This window comes from Typopeltis vanoorti, chromosome 3, assembly GCF_054136105.1.
Source record: "Typopeltis vanoorti isolate ZY-2024b chromosome 3, IOZ_Tvanoo_1.0, whole genome shotgun sequence".
In the NCBI taxonomy this organism is placed as follows: Eukaryota; Metazoa; Arthropoda; class Arachnida; order Uropygi; family Thelyphonidae; genus Typopeltis; species Typopeltis vanoorti.
Genome location: NC_143551.1, coordinates 58,934,530 through 58,959,841, shown reverse-complemented (window position 1 = coordinate 58,959,841; position 25,312 = coordinate 58,934,530). Strand labels below are relative to the sequence as shown.

At 35.4% G+C, this 25,312-nt stretch overlaps 1 protein-coding gene and 1 long non-coding RNA gene across 6 annotated transcripts in view; both read right to left on the bottom strand.

Annotated features, from left to right (window-relative positions):
• LOC150108180 (uncharacterized) overlaps window positions 1–25,312 on the bottom strand; it is a 122,800-nt gene that overhangs the window by 46,382 nt on the left and 51,106 nt on the right. The window lies entirely within an intron of this gene.
• LOC150108181 (uncharacterized) lies at window positions 4,199–11,555 on the bottom strand. The gene is made up of 3 exons (XR_016550647.1): window positions 11,339–11,555; window positions 11,080–11,142; window positions 4,199–4,277 (listed from the first exon to the last, which is right to left on the bottom strand). It is a non-coding gene; the product is annotated as an uncharacterized LOC150108181 (long non-coding RNA).

The window sequence follows — 25,312 nt, the reverse complement described above, 5'->3', positions numbered from 1 at the left end:
TTCTATATCACGTACAAAACACTTGAAAAACCAAATTTTCAAACATGCTAGCTGTAACCCATGCCTTTTTGTTGGCCCGCCAATAAACAGGTAGGATGGATTTGTCGAGCCCTTTCATCGCATGAGGATTTGTAGATCGGTTAATGAACATTGGTTTTGTCATGTAATCACCTGATGCATTACTACAAAACAGAGTAATTCTATCTTTAGAAACTTTGAATCCAGGAGCTGATCTTTCATTTTTCAAAATATAGGCGTGTTTTGGCATTTTTTTCTAATATAACCCAGATTCATCCACATTGAACACCTGGTCTGCACTGTAACCACCTTCTTTAATGATTTTTAAAAGTTCTGCTGAGTATTTCCAGGCAGCTTCAACATCTCCTGATGTTGACTCTCCCTGGATTTTAAGATTATACAAAGAAAACCGCTTTTTAAAGTTTTTGAACCAACCCTTACTGGCAGAAAATCCATGCTGAGAGATTTCTTCTAAAGAATCTTGATCAAGTTCTTTTAAATGTTTATAAACTTTGAGAGCTTTTTGCTTAATAAGGTGTCCATCCAAAGGAATTTTCTTTTGAGTGCAATCTTCTATCCAAACCATTAGAGATTTCTCTATTTTTTTCTATTAGAATATCGCGAACACGAGCAACGCGGTTTGCACTTGCTGTTGACCCAGCAATAACACTTTCTCGGATTTTATGTTCATTTTGTTTGATTGTTCGAATTGTTGATTCATTTAAATTCAGAGTCCTTGCAACAACTCCTGGTTTTTATCCAATTTTCAACCGATCCAAGATTTTAATTTTTTCTTCGAGAGAAATTAATTTCCTCTTCAATGTTGATTTTTTTCCCTTTCGTTGCTGTTTTAGTGGCCATTACAATAAAAATAAACTTTTACATTAAAAAAATCATTACATATGTAACTCACCAGAAAATAAATTGCTCTGCTTGAGAATAACACACTTATGATTTTAAATGCGCTTTCCTGGCAGAAAACTAAGACAATTTTCAACAATAAACACTTTATACAGTAAACCCTAGATGACGAACCTATGGCACTCATGCCAGAGGTGGCATCTGAGAATTTTGCTGGCACATCAACGATTTACAGGTGATATCCTTTTATATGCTTATGAATTAGTCAAGTTCTTTTTTTTAATTGTTACAATACATACAAGCTGAATTTTGTTTTACACCAAAGACGTTTTGGTGCGGTATTAACAAAAGATCACCCGACCCAAAGACAAACCAACCAACAATTGTTGAGTTGAAATGCTAATTCTCTTCAATCGAATTCCATAACATCTGAAACTATCATAACATTCATTATTAGTTTTAAACACATTCACAACACGGTGTTATTTATCGTTCCGATGGAACTTCTTATTACTGACTGGCTCAAATCACACAAACGTTTCAACGCTTGGTTGAATTTTATGGCTTCTTGTTGGCGTTTGAGGTGGCAGGCGAACGAACTCGCATACATTATATGGCATATTTCAATTCTTGGTAGTCTTTTATTTTAAGTTAGCCTTTGTGATCTGTCATAATGACATCGAGAATTTCAAATGCAATAAAAAAACACTTATTTCATAATTGAAAAATTGGACAATAGCTTTTATTAAGATACTGTGTTTCGGTGCAACATATGGTTTTGCTCAAGTCTATACAGTGTAGTTTCTGAGAGGGGAGATGTGATTTATTAGTTAGCTCCGTTTTTATCGTCTCTAATAGTACTATTTGTTGAGAATGACAGACCGCAAAAGCCCTCTGTACAGTACAGTACCTTATTCAGTGATACAATAAAACTAAATTCGATATTTATAACTACTTGCGCGATACGGACAGACAAATTTAACGAAGATAAAATTTGATTTTTAAATCCCGCGGTGAAAAATATGAAAAAATAAATAAAATAAAGGGTTACTAGAAATTGTAGACCGCGTTATAAGAGGGTTACCTGTACACTAATACCCCACTTTACAGCGATCCGCTCATACGATTTGCAATTATGACTAATTCCCATTTAGAGACTCATTAGCTCGTACGAGTTTCAGCGACAGGACGATACCGTGAATCAACAGTACGCAGTATTCGTGACCCGAGTTTATTTACGTCGTTGCTCGCTACACTACATCCGTGTTTATTGTTTTTGGCTGTGAATTAAAAACCATTTTATTGTTTATAATGGTAGAAAATTTCTAAGTAAGAGTACTTTTGCTTCCACTGCAAAGATGCGTAAACTTATTTAACATTACTACATGTTAGAGTAAAATTATTAATTTGAGTGGTGTGATGAACAACGAGATAGACTGAACTTACCTCACACTATTGTTACAGTTAAAAACGAAGGAGTTCTTAGTTGAAAAGTGCTACAATAGTTAATATCACAGTTATTCGTAAACGAGACAATCTTATTGCCGAAATGGGAACACCTTAATAGCGTACATTGATGACCAAACTATTGATTGACATGTTCTTATGCCAAACTATTCAGAATAACTTTATTCAAATGAAAAATTTAGAATAATTTTCACAATATGACGTATATAAGTGCTTTAGTCACGTCAATAAAGCACGAGTCGGGGAAAAAAAAAAAAGCAGTGATTCACTATATGATTGTAGTCTGGAATCTAACGTATATGCCGGAACAGTGCGCGACCGGCGTTAATGATAAATATCTCAATCGCTCGCTTGCTTGTCTTCCTTTGTATCAACGTGTCCATGTACAGCTAGAAATATAAAAATCCATTTCAGCGTTAGAAATCCTGAAGCAAATTCATTATCACTATCCAAGGATACCAATCCTTTGAAGTCACCGATGTACTGACACTGGCTATTTTTCCAACGATGAAGTCAACCATTTGATGCTTTAAAAATCATTTTTCCAGTTACCGTAGATACCCCACCCCCTTATCCACGGGTTCGCGATCCGCGGTCAACCCCAGTCTGAAAATGTTAAATGGAAAATTCCATAAAACCAATTTATAATTACATCGGCAAAGTAGATTAGATCCGACATTATTTCAAAGCCGAATGTTGGATCTAATATCCACTTTGCCTTTGCAATTTTACATCGCCGAAATGAATCCGTATGGCTCTTTACTAATAGACAATCCATAAATTTTAAATTGCGCGCCGTTCTGAGTAGTTCTCGGTTATCAGATCGACTGTCGCAGTGCTCATATTCAAGTAACCCTTATTTTACTTAATAAGGCCCCAAAGCGAAAATAAAATGCATTTTAAGTGAAAAAAGATGAAAGTCCGACTTCATAAAATAATAAAAACGCATGCTGAGGTTGCTATGATTTTGTTGTATTTTATTATTAGTTATTGTTAATCTTTTACTGTGCCTAATTTATAAATTAAATGTTATAGGTATTATGTATAGGAAGTATATAGGGTACAGTAGTGTCTTGGAACGTATCCCCAACAGATAAGGGGAGACTAGTGTACTTCAGAATTAGCATTGAATGAATAACCCACTCAAATGACACGTTTCGAAAGCAAAATACAGTAGGCTTTTTTTTTGTACAAAATGTTATTATTCTCAACACATATTTATAAATATATAATTCAAGTAAAGCATCAACATTTTGTTAGTTTAATATTTATTTTGAGCTGATTGTTATAAACAAAAATATTTTCCTTATATGTTTAAAATAAGTTAGTGAATGTTTACAATAATTTATACATTTTTTATGAGTAACCAAGGGCCGTGGACCATACTGGTAACTGGAAAATTAAATTTGTGCGATACAGTCGCTGCAAAATTCAGTTACTACGAGGGCTCACATAGTAGTGTACTTGTAATATATTAGAATAATAATTGGATATGATATAAATTAGTGATCTCTTTTGATCTTTATTATTTTAAACATATCATAACAACTAAGTCATACATTGTGAAAAATTGCTACACTGTTGTTCAATGGTTGATTAGCACTTTTTCAATAATCAGACATACATTCCACTATAAGTTATCTTCCAAAATAAAGTCATTTCGTTTTGAAGCAGTAGCCCTTTGTCTTCACTTGAAATGAAATAACGGAAGTCACTCCACGAGCAATCAGATCCTCTGTTACATGCAATATGAACAGCGACTGCGAAAAGAGAATAAACAATATGGATCCAGAATTTGTGAAATAACTGAAGAACAGCACTGACAGTTCCTGAAATGCCGGTGTCCAGAAGTAAGTTTTACTGCAATTAACTCCGAATACGTAAAATAGTATGACTTTTTAAAAAAGGTGACAGACTTCCAGGGAAGATGGCTGTTAATGAATGCAACTTATTACAATGGAGAACAGCTTTGTCAGTGTATTTTTGCAATTAAAAGTTCTAAATGAGATGATTCAAATGTTAAAATGATCAAATATTTTCAAAATTGATTCGGTTCAACTACCGTGAACGGAATTCTGCAAGAATGCTATCACTAAATTTCTAGCTTCCATTTGTGATGGTGGGAGGGGAGAGAGCGAACTAACGATTTTGGTATATACCAAAAACATCGTTACCTAGATGTAAGAGTAACAGATCGCACAATCAAAGTGAATTCTGCAAAGACCAGAGATCCACGAACTAAGGAAGCTGAAATCATTGATTTTCCGTGGAAATTTTTCAGAAAACTGAAGCGTGGGAAAAAATTATCCAATTTCCCGGGAGAGGACTGTCTAAGCGATTTTTATACACTGAATATGTGGTAGCCATTCTAGATGGTACAAAAACTATTTTCTCTAGCTATTGAAGTTTCGGGCTAGATGGATCATAAGCGTCCAGGAAATGTCCTCTTCCAGGACAAAGTTAATGCATCGATGGATACTATTGAGCTAGTTAAGAAAAACCTGGTTTATTTCCCGATGTAATTCTAATTGGAAACAGTTAACGAAACTAATTATAATGAAGAGCCAAAGGCTTCAATTCGGCGACATGAACTTAAGTTAAGGGATATTATATCCCATAGTTTCTTAGCCGAATAAGAAACTTAAGGAGTTTCATGCCGAATATAGAAACTATATAAAGTTCGGCGATTCCAAGCGTAAGCAAATACCTGGGGGGCAGCAACTGACCCTTGAAGGGGTAGTGCAAGCTGAGGCAACTCATACAAAGGGTGGAGCAAGCTCCGATCACTATTCTTGATATTTACCCATAATGTGAACTTAACTCCTAGGAGCTGTACCTTTGGCTCTTCATTATAATTAGTAATTTAATAGGACACCTCTTGGCAATCCTCATAGAAGGGATGCAAGTTCTGTTCGCTACAAACTTGGTATTAACTTGGTCTACCTACTCACTGATGAGACCTCAAAAAAGGTCGAAACCGGTCTGGGTAGTGACCTCTCATAATGTTGAACAATAATACAGCTCCTAAGAGTTAAGTTCACATTATGGGTAAATATCAAGAATAGTGATCGGAGCTTGCTCCACTCTTTGTATGAGTTGCCTCAGCTTGCACTACTTTCAAGGGTCAGTTGCTGCTCTATCCAGGTATTTGCTCACGCTTGGAATCGCCGAACTTTAGAGTTTCATGCCGAATATAGAAACTATGAGTTAACGAAACGGCACTGCACAAGGCTACTGGAACTGTCAATTTAATAAAATTTAAGGTTTGAACTAAAATGTGCATTATCAATTTCAGCTCATTGAAATAATTAAATTCGGCCACTGAAATTATTGGTTGGAACGCTTTGTTAATAAAAATCTGGTTAAAACCAAAAGCGAGTCATTTAGGGGTGGAATATATTTTAACGAAATTTCATTCAGGCAATTGCAAATATAATCAATAAACTGTGCTGCTGCAAATGATCCAGTTGGGGGGGGGGGGGTAATTGTATTTTGAGATTTCAAAATAAATGTCAAAATCACAAGCATAGCATACGATGAATCTGATAAGCGCTTAAGAATTTTCCGTATAGCGAAAAAACTGCATCCTTTATCCTCGCTGTACATAGAGCGAGGATACTTTTCTTAACGTCATTTAAGTTAAATCTTACCAAGAAAAGAAGTAGAGAACAAAAACAACGATAAATTTCAAAACTCGAAATACATTTTAACAGGCAAAAAACTGATGAATGTTCTTACCGCGAAGGGCGTATCTGCTAGAATAACTTTCTTTCCTGGATTAATTATTCAAGTAGAGACAATAGAGAAGCAAGACTACAGGAAAAACCTCGCTTAACACGAAATCGAAATGCGCGATCGAGTGGACACTATTTACCGCTTTTACGTCAAACATTTTACGAAAGTGGCAGGCTAATATATTTCATCAGTTTGTTTTACGAAGTAAAAACAGCATTAGCTATTCTCAGCAATAAACAGATTATAGCAATCTCAGCTTTAAGGGATCATTGATTAAATACTTTTTTTTTTTAAACTTAATTCAAAATACCCATTTCAAAAGGCCAGTGTATTGGACATTATCAGCTCTGAGATTGGTATGCGGTTGTCACACTTTAATACAAGAAAAAAGGTGACGCTTATTGAGCATAACAGAACAGCAGATGACAGTGCTAACAGGTATCTTACTCCGAAAGCACGGTCCATATGAAGTAAAATTAGCAAGTTGCATCGAAAAACTGCAAGTCAAAACATTGCCATATCACCGAAAGATTATTTCACCCTCTACAGATGATCAGAACAAGCAAGGAAATGATCGTAACAAATAAGAATATTTACGGAACGCACATTTCCTTTAGAGCATTTTTCATTGTAGATAGGTTCACTATACAGTATTTAGCAATTAAAACTGTTGCTTATAGTAAAAACGAATATTTCAAATCCTATTTTTGAAAAGTAAGAGAATTAACGAAACCATTTTGTTAATTCTTATCTTGAACCAAAGAGTAATTTGATTAAGTATTAAAATATAGCGGCTAGCCACATACCCTTTATTATCTAAGTGAAACAGTTTCTATTCTCTCAGGAAGTGTTCAACTACAATCCCAACTTGAAGAAAGCGATCAATAGCTTCCCTTAACATGAAGCATGTTCTTGTGTGTGGGGGGGGATTAAGAAAGTTTCAGCGAAAGACTAATCCCACATTTGCTTCTACTTACACTGTTAACATTTCTTGTATTATTTTTAATACACTATACAGCATTATGATCAATGGAATTAATATATTTCAGATGTTTTTGCAAAAATATTCTATTACAACAGTGTGTGTGTGTGTGTGTGTGTGTGTGTGTGTATATATACACATATATATACACACACACACACACACACACATGGAGGAGTCTGGCACATGTAATAAAAACATGTTTATAGGTTTTCATTCTCAATAGAAATTATAACAGGTTAGGTTAGTTTATAATGAAAAAAGTAAGGAAAGTACTTCTTTTGCTCTCAATGAAAATCAGAAATCATTATAAACTAACCTAACCTGGATGTCGCATGTCGAACCAGAGTGTAGTCGTAGTTTGTCGTGGGCAGATGAATGGGAATAATAGATAAACGTCGTTGCTGTACCTCTTTTCTCATCAACACTGATCAGTTCCTCTCCGATTTATCTATTATCCCCATTCATCTGCCCACGACAAACTACACTCTGGTTCGACATGCAGGTTAGTTTATGAAGATTTCTGATTTCATTGAGTGCAAAAGAAATACTTTCCTTACTTTTTTCATTATAAACTAACCTAACCAATAAAGATTAGGTTAGTTTATAATGATTTCCCACCGAAAACGTTTCTTACTTTTCTTTATAACCTAACCTGTTATAATTTCTATTGAGAATGAAAACCTATAAACATGTTTTTATTACATGTACCAGACTCCTCTAGGAATTATTCACTTTAACCGGTTAAAGTGATTAATTCTAATTATTCACTTTAACCGGCAATTATTAATAATAATCGGATTTATCACTTTAACCATAACATATATGTGACGGTGCCTTTGTAAAAGTTGCAATGTGTCAAAGTTATGGCCTGGTCATGATTCCTGAAGAGTTTAAATTATGTACTCTAGGCATAATTTTTCAGTTATTCTTGTTTAGGTTATGAACAGAACCTTCTTGTCCTCAGGGTTTTCTTTACCCACTGATAAGTTGAGACCAACATCCTACGTAAGCACTATGGCAGGTGAGTTCCTTGCTCTTTTGCGACTACTAGCAAGATGAAACATGCCAGTGTTCACATCGTGAAAGCATTGAACGAGCATGAATGACCTTCCTGCTTAAAACTTTCCTAACTGTAATTAGGATTCCAATAGAGCTGAAAGACCAAGCAGTGAAATCTATCTCATAATGGAAGTTAGCATAGCACAGCAGGCATACTTGTCATGGACGAGTATACCTGCTGAATGCTTCCGTCTTGTAGAATCGATGCCAACACATATCGTTACCCAGATCTCTAAAGATTGCTATTAAGTGACACACTAAGAAGCTAAATTACTATTTTGATTATCGACCTTGCAAAGCAATGGTTACTCAATATTTCGAAATAGCCTCGTATCTCAAATACAAAATATGCTGAACCTCAAAAACTAGTTAATGGCAGAAGACGATCTCAACCAGAAATGCAGATTGATAAGTGGTTCGTTTGTTCGTCAGTCATACTTCAAACACCGAAGATTTCATTTATTCATCCGTAAAAGTTCTAAACATTTCATACTGAAAAGAATTTCTTTTCCTGGAACAAAAAAAAAAAAAAAAACTATCAATCAAATATTCCTGTACAATTTCCAGTCCAAAATAATTTTAAACGCAACTTCGAAATATTATGGTGAGAAAAGGAAACCCAGGTAGTATTCCCATTGAACTGGTAATGTGTAAAGATTTGCCTTAGATTCGAAGCTAAATATCACGTGAATCAGATGAAATTTGCTCATTTGCCCATCGTGTAGCATCACACTCCACGTCCATGATACTAAGCAACTTCTGAACTAATGCACATTAGAAACACCAGCGAATTCACCTACATGCGTCTGTCATTGATCTCGTTCTGAAAATGAGAAACACCTTTAAGGCTTGCGTATTTTACGCAGAACTCATCTTGCATTACACGAGTTTCTTGCGAATATTCAGAATTCTCCAACTGGATAACCTCTTCCCACACTGAGAAGTTACAGTGGGGGGGGGGGGGAAATCCTACAAATGAGTTTGTAGGAATGGTATTAGAATAAAATATCCAACCTATACTTCAAATCTACATGATCAGCCTGACAGTATATAACAAAAATAGACAATCTCATGAAACCTACTTGGTTTATTTTCCCACTTCAATTCTAATTATCGCTAGGTTGAAATTTTTGAAGGATTATTAAATGTTGTGGTAAAATGCTTCTATTAGCATTCGTATAAAATTTCAGACATCGTGAATTTTAATTTACGAAAGGAAGGAGAGAAGGGAAAGCACTGATACCATCCATTTTATCTTCTTTACTGTAAAGAAGGTATAGTGAAAGAAACTAATTTCCAAAGCATTAAAATTTCGCTCGATGTTTATTTAGTATCGAAGCGTTAAGGAATTAATCTATACGACAATGGGGTCACCTATATTAATATCACGAATATGCTGCACATCAAATAAGTTACCGTTATAACTTGTCTTGTTATTGAAACATGAACCTTACTATTTAAAGAAATTGCACGTTATTTTACAGACAAATAAACAAATTGCTAAAGCTTCCAAAGTGATAGATCCTAAAACTTATAGCACGAGTTGGCTTCGTATTGTAGTGCTTAAAAACCCAAGAACCCCGCCCAGATGATCTTACATGCATATTTGAAAGTTATCTTCAACGTTTATCAAGGGCGTCTGGTGGAGCTTCCATTACAACTAATTGTTCAGACATGTTCTTTAGTACATGTTTCTGACTTCAATGGATTACTCTCGGGACGTTAGCATTAGTGGAGGAAGCAAAATGTTCGACTACACTAATGATATCCTGACTAATGTTAATCGAATTTTATAGTGAAGACCGTCTTAGTGTTATTTTCGTCTTGTAAACAATTTTGGAATCAGAGTAATATTATTTACATCTGAACCCTCACTCGTGCAAGTTTAAAAAGGAATCTATCTGCGCGTGACAGGATAAGCTATTAAGAAATTTCGTGGTTCTTGCTGCACAGCTAAGCAAACAGAATTTGTGCATAAAACCTATATTTGGACATTGTAAATTCCTTACAGTATTTACATATCGAAATAGCACGACTAATGTCTGAACAATTAGTTCAAATAATTAACTGAATTTAATAGTATCCAGTTTCAGTTTTTGATTCAGGTGGCATAACATTTTTCAAGAGTTAATACTCCCAAAACGATTACCAGTTAATAATAAAAATAAATTAAAAAAACAACAACAAAAAACTAAACTTATTTTGGCTATCTTTTGCCAATGCCTTCTGTTATAGGGATAACCACATAATATGGCTACATCTGAACTGCATTTATAGCAGGAGCCAGAATCAAAAATGGGGAAGAGATTTTTTTTTTTTTTCAATATGGGTTAACAGTAAACCCAGCTTTAAGCATAGCAGGCCTACTATTTTTTGATGAACAGTCAAGGAAGAAACTGGAGATGCGGAGGCAGAATACACTGTACTTTTCTTTTTCGTTTTGGTAAGGAGTACATAATTCAAATTCATTTGCGTTATGCTTTACCATACACCGTTGCTAAGTCGGTAGCAACTAGAACTGTGAGGGAGCTGCTACTTGCTGTTATGTATACATCTAGTACATAAGCAATGATTCAGTTTAATTTGCCTTAATATCGTTATTAAATTTCTTTCATAAGAAATTACGAAAAGGTATTCCTATGTTAGGTATTATGAAGTATATTCTACATTTATTCTTGGATAAAATAACGGCTTATTTAAAACTTAGATTTTCCAAGTATTACTTAATTTAACGAAAGGATGCACTGCTCATCAGTGCTTGCACTGGGCGACGAGATTCTACGTTATTTTATTCTCTGCATTTCAATGCTCATGCGCGAACGTGCAGATCTCTGCAGTGAGTCACCTGGACAACCTTTTCAAACCACCAAACAATTTGGAAATTAGTAAAAATAAAATAATTTACTCATTTTGAAATAACATCCGATAAAGAAAATATACCATTAATTTCTTACCTAAGAAAACCACCTTTTTCGGAGGTCTTTTCACCACGCTCTTAGAGGATGGAGGTGGCTTTTCTGAAAAGTAAAAAACTTGATATCTTTCTGTAGAAACAGAAAATGGCGAATGCAGATGCTTTTGCCTCCAATTTAAGCACGTTAAAATTTAAGGACGAAGAGAATGCGCATTAACATGCACGAGTTAATCAACATGCAGCTCATGCAACTGTTTTGCAGAAATATCGAAAAGAAACACTGGCCGGGCTCAACTCACCTACAATTGCTACTTGGCACGATCGGCAGAAACATTGAAGAACAGATTTCCTAACAGCATCTACTATTAGGGCTGTTCCCACCATTGTGAATGATTATGTAGGATGCTGCGAGTAGATATTAAATCTTAAAAATTCGTACTTAAAAGTTTAACAGTAAGCTCACAAGTGCATTTTCGGATGGGGAGAATTTTCGGTGGGCAATGAATGAAGGTGGCTTTCCGGCACTAGATATGTTTCTGCAGTGAAGCCAACACCCAGACGAGGCGATGCCAGAGGAGCAAGCCACTTCAAGTAAACTCCCTACGATTTTACGGCGTCTCCTGCCAGACAGTCGCCTCTCTGCTTAATCAGACCACTGTCTGCGTCGAAGTATTTGATAGGTAGGAGCAAGGAGATGACTCATGGGTAGTCTCTATTCCTAAGAGAGGGGTGTACCAAAATTGATTGGAAATCGTGAATTTTAAAGCAAGTCTAAAGTTGTGCACTATAATTAAAGCAAATTTCATATCGAAAATACAGTCAAGAGTTGTATAGCTCTAAATATATGCTCGATATTTTCGTCTAAATAAAATAATCCACTAACTATCTCATAATGGCATATAGTCGTATTTTTGACCAAAATGATTTTCGTACTTTGCAATGAAATATTTGTTCCGAAATCGAGTCAAAGTATGCAAGTCGCCAATATGCTAGAGTCTAAAAGAAAATTAAGTAATATGGAGTTACGCGATTCTATTTTTTTTTTATTAAGTTCTATCACTATATTTCAATTAGGTGCTCATTAAATTAGATTATTTTCTTCATAAGGAGACTAAGCTAAATTTCAGCAATCAGGTGAACTACATGAACTATCAATACATGAGCCATGCCAACTTTTAATTTAAAAGATCTTAATTAAATGAAAGTATGCGATTTAAAACAACTGCACTGGCACAGAATTAACCAAGTCAAAGAAAGCGAACTTTCTTGTATAAAGAAAGAAAGTATGGACTTACAAAAATTTTAAAAGGTATTTGCCCAATACCTTTAAATATACAAGTTTATAAATATCTAGATTTATCCCCCATGGGATTTAAATAAGATTTTAGAAGAATTTAAGTGATTCAATTTTATATCCTCTGAGCAGTAAATCTCTTACAATCATGCCTTTCCAAGAGGACTAATTCACAACTTGCAGGTTCAGGAAGTTGGTAGAGAATCTAAGGTAACTGGATCTGAAGTAAGAAAAGGATCATTCATCTTTTAAGTCCACCCCCCCATCAAATGCTTTACTCCCAAGATTCTGTATTGAAAAAAAAAAGAGGGGGGAGAATAAATTATGTTTTTTTAAATGTATAATGTATTTGCATGAATAAAGGGAATATTCTTATACCATTTGAAGAATTTCACCCAAAATTGGACAAAAACTGAGGGCAAGTTAAGCTTGTGTTGTATTGATGTGGTACCAAGTTTCCATTATGTCACTTGTGTAGTAAGCATGCATATACAAGGCATTAAATAACTATGGTTCAAATGACCGTTTCATAACAGTAACGGAACGAGTCTGAACTTATGCCCCAGCCACACCCTATTTTAAAATACATAAGAGAGTGATAATCTCCATCTTCCCATCCAAGGGGAGAAAATAACCATGAAAATCAAAAATACAAAAAAGATGCAGTAACCCTGCCTTACATCTTGACAGCATCTAAATTACTTCAAAATGACATAAGTAGTCTCCATCCATTTATGAAAGAGGAAGGTTTACAGAGATCCTAACAGAACATATTAAAGATGCAGAAAAGAACTGAAATAGGCAACAAAAGAAATATATTGCAGAAATATTGTATGATTCATAACTTTAAAAAAAAATCCAAAAGAAGTTTCAGAAATTCTATGCAGACTTACCAAGTCCAATAAAAACAAAAGTGCTCTACATGAAGTAAGATTTTTGAAATTCCTAAAAGGCATTTTCTAACATGTACATAAAAATTAGTTATTCCATATACCATAACTTAAAATGTATCATGTAGAGTGGCATTCCATGAAACCATAGTATTCTACAGACATGTAATCTGATATGGTAAGGTGCTATAAATTAAAAGGTTTTGATAGTTAATTTACTACTAATAAACTGTAGTTTTACATGGTATGTTTAGATCTGCTAAGATTTCCAGATGTCATAAGATGACTTGCTAGTTTCTTTCTTTTGAAAGCCATGGAAGTGAATTCCTCAATTAGATGTGTAATGATGATTGGCATGTCCCAATCAATGGCATGATTTGTCATGGCTGCATGATGTTCAAGCCCAGATTTTAACTTGGGTATTTTGCACTGCAAAAGATGTTTATTTCAAAAGATCAGATCAACAAGCAGAACTTATGTAAGATACCTTAGATCACAAGAATATAGAATTTTACACACACCTGGTTGCATTAGGGATTACTATCTTTCAGAGATAGCTATTTTGAATAGGCCTGTAAGCTACCCAAATTGACATCGTATAGGATGGAAATTCTCTATTCTGATTTCACTAAACTTCAACAAGTACCTCCAAACTATTCAAAGAGATGACACTATGCATCAATGTTGCTTCAACTTAATTCTGTTCCGAAGGGTTTTAATTTTTCATCTATTATCTACCACAGTGTAGTATTAGAACTAGTCTGCATCTAGTTAGAATACAGGATTTGTATTAGTTGTTACAACCAATTTATAGTGAAATTTAAGTTTGAGACATGGAATGGTGGTATTATTTTGCTGATAAACTGTTAACTAAAGGGAGAGAAAAAAACTGGCACAGAGCACAAGTATGCATTTATTTCCTGCATCATACAGTAACTTTAGTAAATAAGAGGAGGGGGGGGGATACATGTAAATGTCAGGATGGATGTTTCATGGTAACTATTAATTTACTGGTTATTTCAATTTCTAGCTTTTTATTTTTTAATAATAATAAAAAAAGACTACCTTTTTGTTTTAAGTTCTCATACAGAGTACTAGCAACAGACTTTACTAATCACATTTTAGATACCATCAATACTATTATACTGCTCAGTAGAAACATTTTTCATAGATCAATTCTTTGGTCTAAAGAAGAGATGAATCAAAAATACAGGACTTGACCAATATCAGAAGCAACTGAAGCTTAGAAAATGCACTAAGCCTACTAGTCACAGGCCAATATTTCTAGTTTATTATGAAAATTACAATAACAGAATTGCATGTTAGAAAAAAAATTTAATATGTAGAATTTTAGCTACATATTAAATATTTTTTTTTCCTAACATGCAATTCTGTTACTCTAATTTTTAAACTTAAACTTCTGAATTTAAGGAAGATTGATGCTCAAACTAATGAAGTATTACAACATTCTCATTAAAAGGCTTAATGAGAATGTTTTAATACTTCATTAGTTTGAGCATCAATCTTCCTTAAATTCAGAAATTTAAGTTAAATTATAATAGAGGTCCAATTTTGTTGAAGCATTGAACAAAGTTTGGAAGTTTAATATTCATAGAAAATTTTTTTTTGGGGGGGGGATTCAGTTTAAATCGAAACTATCTTCCTGTGTTATAAGCAAATGTTTTCTAAATTCCTTTGTGTACTCATTAGTAAGGCAATTACTAATGAGTATACAATTGTCAAATATTAAAAATGGTGGTTTTTGCATCTTAGTACTTCCACCAACTTAGAAATCAAAAATATATTTGTTATGTACTGCAATAAGTATGGACAGTCCATTAGTATTATACAAGGAAAATACTTTAAGTTTGTTCTGATAATACACAAATAAGAACCAAGTTTTGGGCTAAAAAATTAAGACCACTAACACTATGGTAGTTAAATCGCTATTCTATGTAAATTATAAACAGAAGAAATAATATATGCTTGTTTAATCCAATACTCAAGTGCAAGTCTGCATGTGAAGTATCCCATCATGCAATGCACTCTCCTTTCTGAAGTCTGTACTGCTATGCATTCTGGTCTTAAAATACAGGAGATAAAAAATTCCTAAGTTCCATTACTGAAAAAAGAGATCCAAACTAAAAAGTTAATGGTTAAGTAATTCAAGTCTAATGAAGGTCACTTAATTCCATCTGCTGAAATCTTGTAGTGGAAGATCCAAAGAATGATGCTTCACGAGTCAAGTTCAGATAACTAAATGATCATTATCTCCAAATTAAAACTAGCATTTCCATTGAATCAAATTAATTTTAGATTATGCAAAATGGAGTCCAATTTTTATACTGGTTCCACATTTCATAACTAAAGTCAAGATAAGACTTGGACCAAGTACCAAAAAATAAATATCATTTCTGGTGACCAAAAATTTCTGGTACTTAAATTTTTAATTTTATTCTGAAAATTTAGATCTGTAATAATCAAGGAGTACAATATAAAAATTTTTTTTTTTGTTGTTAGATTTTTGTAGTGTAAAAGAATGAATGACAATTTTTGTACTATTTCCAATTTGTATTGTATTGCCGATTTGCTAATGAAGGTCAAAAATCTGCATATGTAGTTTTCTTAGATCAAATCTGTAGGTTTCTCCTGTTTCTTGAAAAGATTTGCAAGCTGTTAAAAGATTTGGATATCTTTACTTATAGTGAAAATATGTAGTCCTTACTATGCAAGTGACTTTTATTATGATTCAGGCCTCCATGGAGTCACAAGACTCACTATGAAAGGCCCATCCTAGAAAACAAAGTATACCACTCCTTAATCATTCATGCTTTCACCACTATCAGAAAATGAATTCCATGGTTCAACCACCCTTCATGCAAAGAAACCACTCCTCACCCCCTTCCTTTTATAACTTCCATGGATAGCCTCTCTTTCTTGCTCCTTCCCCTGTTCCAAACAAAAAGAAATCTTCAGTGTCAACTCGGTAACTATCTCTCAACAGTTTAAGTCTCAATCATATCACCTCTCCTATCTACCAAACTCTGCAGTCCACATTCCCTCAGCCTGTTTTCATAACTAATATTGTACAGTCCTGATATCATCTTTATCCACCTCTGCACTCATTCCCAGTTAATTTATCTCCTTCAAATCCTGGGGACCAAATTTCAGAATAGTCCAAGTGTGGTCTAATCAGGACTTCATACAATGGAATGACAAATCTTATCTCTGCAGGTCAGTGTCCTCCTCAATATTGCAGCAATCCTCTAAGTTACATTCACCACCTTTACAATATGTTCCCTGAATTTCAGGTTTCTATCAATCACCCCAAGATCCCTTGCCTCCCCTACTTGTTCCAATAGAGGATGCAGCCTCCCATCAATATATCCCAAACTTGAAGACTTTACATTTAGCTGCATTTAACTGACACCCCATTGATTTGTCCATCTATCCAGTTTTTTCAAAACTTGTAGGGCTACCAACATCTGCAAACTGAATATCTCCCTTGCAATGTCATTGATATAAAAGGTTAGACATAGATGCCAGTACTAAGTCCTGTGGAACCCCACTTTTAACTTTCTGCCTTCTTGATATTGCTCTCCCATTCACAACTCTGATGCTTATCAGATAGCCAATCCTGAACCTAGTTCACTAACTTGACATCTAACCCATGTGCTAAAACTTAAATATCAGCTTATCATGAAGTACCCTATAAAAGCCTTTGTAAAATCCAAATAAAAAAATGGTAGAACATGCCTTTCCCTCATCAACTACTCTTGTCACTTTATTATAAAAAGGTAAATCATATTATTAAAGCAAGAATGCCCCTTAAATCCATGTTGACTCGCACAGATAACATTACCCTCATCTCTACCCAACACTGTATATGATCCCTCACTAGTTTCTCCAAGAGCTTAACTACTGATGAAAAAACTGGTCTATAGTTTGACACTTCCAGTCTGCTACTACCCTTATGCAATGGCACTATCTTACCCTTCTACTTGGTCAGATTTTCACTAAAAAGCCAGGTCAAGGGAGCTCTCAATTCTTTAGCATATTATCTCAAAACCAGTCGAAAATTCCATCCAGTCCTACTACTTTATTGACATCTAGAGTGCTCGGTATTTAAAGCATTCTCTTCTTGCATTTCTAAACCTCAAACCTGCCCTATCCCTCTAGTATTAAAACTAATTTCTTCAGGATGAAATATCCCAATAAAGTGTTCATTGAACAACTCCACTATGTCCTTTGTATCAGTCACTATTCCCATTTGTATCCCATGTCATTCTTCTACATTTCTCCTCCTACTAGCCACATAGCAAAAAAATTGCTGAGGATTTTTTTTTGGATCTCAGAGCCAATCTCTTCTCATATTCCAGTTTTACCTTCTTACCACACTGTCACTCTCCTGGCCTGAGTCATATCTTTCATGCATCTCTCTCCACCTAGCTCCTTATCTTTTCCATAACCTCTTTTTTACCTGCAGTTCCGTGATATTATTCGTCATCCATTTTACACCATATTGTTGTCGTCTTCATTCGCAGTATACAGCTTGGTATTGTTGCTAATAAATATTCCTTCCCAAGCACTAATGATATCTTCCCCTTACAATTCCTCCCTCCATGCAACTACCTCAAGTTGATATCTAAGACTATAGTCATCTGATATCTAAAACTAGTATAGCCACATCAATTCTTTTTGATATTCCTGCATGTCTATTCATCTTCCAAGTCAAAACCACATGGTCACTCTCTCTCTCCAACTGGGAAGAGAGATGCCATCTCAATTATAATCAGCTCTTCTGATGCTATGACCAAATCCAAAAAAAAAAACTCTTCAACCTCTTGTTCCTTTTACTACATGTTGCCTAAGACATTCTAGAAATTCCACTCCCTTATTACTACATGCAGCTTCCTCTTCCCAATTTATACTGCTATAGTCAAAATCTCCTATAACAAATCATTCTTCTTGCACTTTCCAAGCTCAACTGCCTAAACATCTCCTGCTCCTCATCCCCTCTATGCTCCATGTCTTGTAGTAACACCCCCACTAAATATCCTGTCCAACTCTACCTCACACCATATGCTTTCAAAATCAGTGCTATTGCGCTCCAAAATCCTACACTCTGAGAGGACATGTCACTTATAAGCAGTAGTCCGCCACTGTTTTCCCTTCCTATACTGTTAAAAAATGCTGTACCCTGCTACTTCTATTCCTGTTAGTATATCAGCTTCCATCAACCATGTCTAAGAGATCCCAATAATCTTTGGACCTACTGATGCTATCAGTGCCACCAATTAGTCTCCTTTATTCCAGATACTCCTGGCATTAGTATAAAGAACTCATTCTTTCTATACCTATCATTATCCCCTCCAGATTCCAATGGATTCAGTATTACTGAACTTATTCCCCTTCTCTCAAGCATCTATTCCCATAAGAGCTCTCCCCCCCAATAATTCTAGTTTCCCTGCACAGCAACTCGTTCAGAGAACAGCATTCACTCCAGATACCTACATCCTTCCTCGTTCAAATGTAAGCCATCTCTTGCATATTGTTCCTTTGTCCTCAAAATGCCCTCCAACTATCTTAAACACATTCTGGCTATTATACTATTCATTATTAATATTCTTCTCTGCATTATCATACCTAGACAACACATACAATCTTCCCTCTGTCTTAGTCCACACAACCTAGAGCATGAACCTCAGATCTCTTGCCACCCAATTTGCACTGCCTCTCCAGTCATTCTTATCCACCACCAGTCAAGTCATCTCATCCACCCTTTCACCTCTCTTAATTGGCATAGCCATACTTTAATTCCTCCAGGCATTCTATTTTGCACAGCACAAATCTAGTCTCCATACATCACACACCTCTTACCAATGTTCCTTCCTTGCTCACCTCTCTCGCACACATACACACTTGCATTTTCTCATTCACTTTCTTCTACTGGTTCTATTCTCTCCTCTTCCATCATTCCCTCTCACCCTGATTCACTTTGCATTTGTTGTTTCCAGATTTCAGCTTAATATGTACGATAGACAAAAACATTGTACACTTATTTTCCAACTCATTTTTTAAAGTGAGATCCAAAAGATATCCAAGTGCAAGTGAGAACTAAAGCTGAGTGTTATGCTATTACTCAAATCAAACCTCTATTTTCAGACTACTGCTGTATGAATGCCTCAGTACCAATTAATTTTTGATAAAATATTCTAGAGCCTATGAAAATATGTTAAAGATATGCTTCTGTTAAAAAAACAGATTGAATCTGCAGATTTGGATTAAGCATCACTAAATTAGAATCATTTAAATAAATCTTGCACACAAACTTGTTACCAGTGATAGTTTAGAAATATCTCTTATGCTTGTGCCTCCAAATTTATCCATCCACAAAACGTTTTTGGCTGACTCCTGAGTAGTCATGTCTATATATGCCACCATGAAATATGTTAATTCCTCTTCTACAATCTAGTAGAAGCAATGTCTAAATGTATTTCAAGGGTCAGAAGGTTAAATAAGGTAGGTGTGAAATGGATGAATGAAGAGATTAAGCATGCAATACAAAGAAGGCAACATAAGATGAGTGATAATCAATTCGATGAGGAGTACAAAGAACAGGCAAGGAGGATGACTCTGTAAGGGTAGCAAAAGTGCAGATGAGCAGCAGTTAGCTAATGAAGCAAAATACCGTTAGGGAGGTGTTCTTCAATATGTAGCCAACAATAAAATAGATTATGGTAGGATAGCAGTGGTTGGAGAAAATGGTATAAGAATAGCTGCTGCATAGGATATAGTTGAGATATTTAATAATCAGTTCATAAAGGTCTTTCATCCTTGTGAAAGTGACAAAATAGAAAATTTGGAACAGTGGATGATGAGGAGAGACAGTGAAGAAGAGGTATATAGGAAGTTGAACAAAACTTTATGTTAATAAGGCTATGGGACTTGATATATCACCATGTATTTTGAAAGAAAGTGCCCAGGGAATTGAATTTGTTTAATACAATCTTGCATTCCAAAGAAATGCAAGATTGTACTGCTTCATAAGGGAAGTGACAGAACTCAAACATTAAGTTATATGCCAATCTGTGTGTCAGGTGTTCGAGAGGCTGGTAAGAACCAGGTCCAGAATTGAATTGACAGTGGTATTATCTTTGGACAGCATGGATTTGCTAAAGGGAGGTCATGTTTTAATAATCTACTTATTAGAATAAGGTGACAGCTACATTGGATGAGGGATATGGATATACACAGTAGTATACTTAGATTTTGCAAAACCATTTGCTAGATTGCTGCATAAGTTGATAATCAAACTAGAGCACATGGGGTTGAATATTAGACTAGTGCATTGAACTAAAGATTAGCTAAGTGATAGATGTCAGCTAGTTGTGTATGGGGAGGGGGACAATATCTTGGAAGAGGAAAGTGGCATGCCTCAGAGGTCTGTTTTAGGGACACTATTCCAACTTTGCATCTGCAAACAGTAAACTATGAGAAGTAGAGATGTTGTGGCCTTCTTGGAAGAGGAAAGATAAATACAGTGAATAGGCATGGATGTGGGGAGATATATAGTTAGAGATGGAGGAAATCTGAGATCTTGGGGTGGTAGTGAATAAGGATCTAAAATTTAGAGGACAACACAAAATTCTAACAATGATGCAGAGAATACTGACTTACAGAAGTCAAGAGATTCTGGTTCCATTGTATAATGCCTTGATTAGGCCACATATATGGACCCTGCACAGATTTGGTCACCTAGTTTTTCAAAGTATGAAGAGATGCTGGAAAGGGTCTAGACAAGAGTGACTAAGGTAGTTTCTGATCTCTGGAATGTTGAATATGAAGAAAGGTTGAGAGGATGCAATTTACAGGGTCTGGAGGATGATAAGATAGATATATAAATTGGTAAGGATTTGTTATAGGATTAACATTACAGAGGTTTTTTTATAAAATGGTGGGAGATAGAGGGAGAACAAGGTCATCCTTGGAAGCTGCGAGGAGCAGTTTTTTTTGCATCAAGAGTTATGAATGATTAGAATGTATTGCCTGAGAGCATGGCATCTTAACTGCTTTATCTCCAAAAGTAGGCATCATAGCACACAGATGAGATTTTCATTATTTGGTTGGGAACAAAAAACAAAGCAAAAAAAAAACTTGCATCCAAAATTAACTTCACTCCTGAACTGGGAGGTCCTCACAGAAAGTTACTGTTCATTGACATCTTATTTGATGGATGCATCTGAGGAAGGAAAAACATTTATCTTTTCTGTACACAGAAAACTAATCACAACTGGAAGATATGCCACTTTCACACCAGCGTTCATTAGAAAAGGTAAGCATGGTGAAAGCATTACAGGCTAAGGCCTACATTTTCAGCACATCAGAGAAAGAAATTTAAAAAATAACTGCATTACCTTCAGCATACTTGCTCTTTCCTCAATGGATACAAACTGAAGATTAACAAAATCCTTGATGCAAGATAAAAGTTGCAATGCTGCTCCACAATTACAAGTAATTTCTTTTTCCCAATGTATAAGATTTAGAGGTTTATACATTCAATAAATTCTCCACATTCTCCAATAAAGAAACCAGAGTATATAAATATTCGCTGCTCTTGTGGCATTTGCCATGTAGGCCAGATGGAGAAATACATGTGATATTGATATGACTTCTGCATTACTTCTACCACCTCTGGGTCTGGCTCCCACTGATGAGACCTCAATAAAGGTCGAAACCAGTCTGGGTAGTGACCCTTCCCTTAATGCATAGCATTATACATGTCACCAAGGAGATGGGCTTTGCATTATGGGATACTAAGGCAAGTGATCAGAACTTATACCACATTTACCACGAGTTGCCCCAGTCCTGAAAATGCTTCATGTGCAAACTTCGTTTGCTTACACTTCGATAAAGGATTAAACCAAATATATAAAATTGGAGAAATACATGTCTGAACACAAAGGACAATAAGAAAAAAAAAGGGAAAAAAGCAGACATCAGGATTACCCTTCCACACAAATACAGGCCACCAAACCAAGTAATTTAGCAAGAAAAAAAAAGAAAATGCCATATATTGATCATAACTGTTTTATAAGAAAATTTAAAAAAGGGATGCCTTAAAAATGCTCCACACAATGCAACAAAAACCAATGTTAATCCTACATCAAGTAGGGTCTGCATTCATCAAAAATCTAACTACAGAACTGGGATATGAGAACATGACAGCAAAAACCACATTAGTTAATATAATGCAATTTTTGTCACTATTTGTTGAATCTTATAAAAAGTTATGTTCAATTAATTTTTTTCTAGTCATCTTGAACTCCAGATGATGCAAGTCCTGGATAATGCAATGGCTTAAAAACCTTACTGGTTTAAGTTCTTATTTAAATCAAATCAATCTGTTTAGACATATGGTCACCATACCAGAAATTAAATAATTCGTTAAACCACAGAAATTCATTATTTATGATCTACTCTGTCCACACGGTTAGCCTAGTGGCTGTGCGCTTCGCGGCCATATGCCTGGGGAAGGAGTATCCTAGGTTCGATTCCTGTCTGAGACGTGAGGAGCTCAAGGATCTTCCTCAGTCATAGCCAAGTTAGCCTGTCTTGGGCACAGGCAGTAGGGTTTTCCCTACCAGTTTAGCTGGGGTTTTTTCATCCTGCAATCCGGCTCCCCGTGAACACACACTGACTACAGTCATGAATACTCCAATAAGGATGCAGCAGAGGAGTGGCATGCTGACTTCATTATTTTGCCATGACTCCTCATTAGGAGGAAACCCAACCCGTCTGAAGCAGATGGAAGGGAGAGATAGATGATCTACTCTAATGATCTGGAATTAGACTTTCTGACCAGGCCCTCTGAATTATGTAGTGTAGCCAATACAAGTTTTATACCTCTATATCTGACCAAACATTGACTATAGCTACACTCCCACATTTCTGGATTTTGATAGCTTTTTCTATCTCAAATACATATATATACTCCTTTTGCATTCCACTTGATATTTTACTGTTTTATCACTGCTCATTTCATTTAAGTCTTTCAACATAATTACTCCAGACATCTAAAGCTAGTATTATTTAAAGGAAATTAGCAATGTATCTTATTAATTAGAAAAACTTAATACTTTGCAATATTTTGGCAAAGTCAAATTGCTATTTTCATGGAATAAAGCAGTAATGTGAACGCAGTGATATTCACCCCCACCCCCCAAAGACCAGCCATTACCAAGATCCATCATGCAGTTGCAGGCTGTCCTATTATGGCCAGATAGCCAAATTATTGGACACAAAGCCTAAATCCAGTTCCACCACTATGGTCGCTCAGGGCTTTCTGACCATGCCTTGGACACCTCTCATAAGGTACTATGGAGAAAGGCTGCCCTACTTAGTAATGATGTAAATTTTTCATGTAGTACTATCATATCCTGTACACCCCTTGAGGGTACATGTCAGGAATTTAACGATGAGTTAGTACTTTTTAAATCAGCTAATCTTTCTTATCTACCACTAAAGGGAATAGATGTAGACCATCAGATCTGTTTAAGTTAGGAGAGTGAAGTAAAGTTTTGCTTGTTTCTTTATAAAGCCATTCTACGAGAAACAACTTATGAAGAAGTCTCTTATTGTTCCAATGAACTCTACATTTAGTGTTGATAGCAGGCTCCACAAGTCCAGACTCTTATTTCATAAGAGTGTTCTTCTAGCTGAAGAAAAACAGATCTTCCTGTTTGTCCAAAATAAGATCGCCCACAAGAGCAAGGAATTCAATAGATGCCTGGATAATTGAGAGGTGGAAGCTTGTCCCACAGATTTTTCTGAGAGAGCAAAAGGTAACAAAAATATTCACTATGCCTTCACTAATGCCTAGCACATAAGAATGAGATTAAAGTTATTTCTTCTATATTTGGAGAGGTATAGATACCATTACTGTTAAATGGCTCTTTTGATGAAAGAACCTTTAAAATCATTAGATAAGAAGGTGGAATTAATATGTTGTAATTCTTGCATCCCCCCCCCAGGGTATATGTCAGGAATGTGAGAATGATTTGGTTGATTATATCCCACACTGCCAGCCCATCCTCATCAGTACTCAGTGAGAACCTACCAACTTATCATATCCCCTAAATATGATTTATAATTCATGTTTATTATTTGAAAAAAAAAAAAAAAAAAAAAAAAAAAAAAAGGTAGCAGTTAACAAGATGTAACAAAACCATCTTGTCAGTGGTTCTAACAAGCACTTATGCACCCAGGCCCTTCCAACTATTCTTGGACTTCTCAACCGTAACTCAAGGATAAGGTGGTTAGCCCTATACCTCCCGGTGCGTTCTATGTCTGTAAATGCATGTGTTCACTGTTTGCCCATTCTCAGGGATGAAAAACTGAGTTCCCAGGTGAATCCTTTCTCAGTATGAGACCGGCTAACTCACCTTTTGTCGAAAGAGATCAGATAAAAAGGTTCGTCATGTCACTGACAGGAATCGAACATAGGACTTTCCGACCAAAGGGCTTGTCGATACTAAATAAGCTACGGAGACTCCAAAACCACTATTTTAAAATGAATTTCACAGAAAATAAATTAAAAACAAGTTAATCCAAAACTCTGATCATTTCCATAGTATAGTACATAAAAATTAATAGCAATAGAAATCAGTGGTTATCAGCAGATAACCAAATCTCAAAGTAAAATTCTGAAGGTTTGACTCAAACAGTAAAATAACTATTGGTCCCCAACAAGAAATTTTTTTCTTCCCAACCCAAAAATAGCATAATAGAACAATGAGAAATGAATTTCATAAAGCAGGGGTCTTCAACGCATGGCCGGCGGAGCTCTTTGCCATGGCCCACCGGCCATTTTGAAAAAATGGCCACTTAATATTAAAACGATTAAATAAAAAATAATTTCAATGAAGTCTGCTGACTACTAAGCACTAAATACTACTACGGTATTTAGAATTGTAAGATGCTTTCCAGATTCACATGGAACACTGTGCATTTAATACTTTACATAAAATCCTATAAAAATAAAGACATGCTTCTTCAGCCATCTCTACCAGCATCAAGCAGTACTTAAT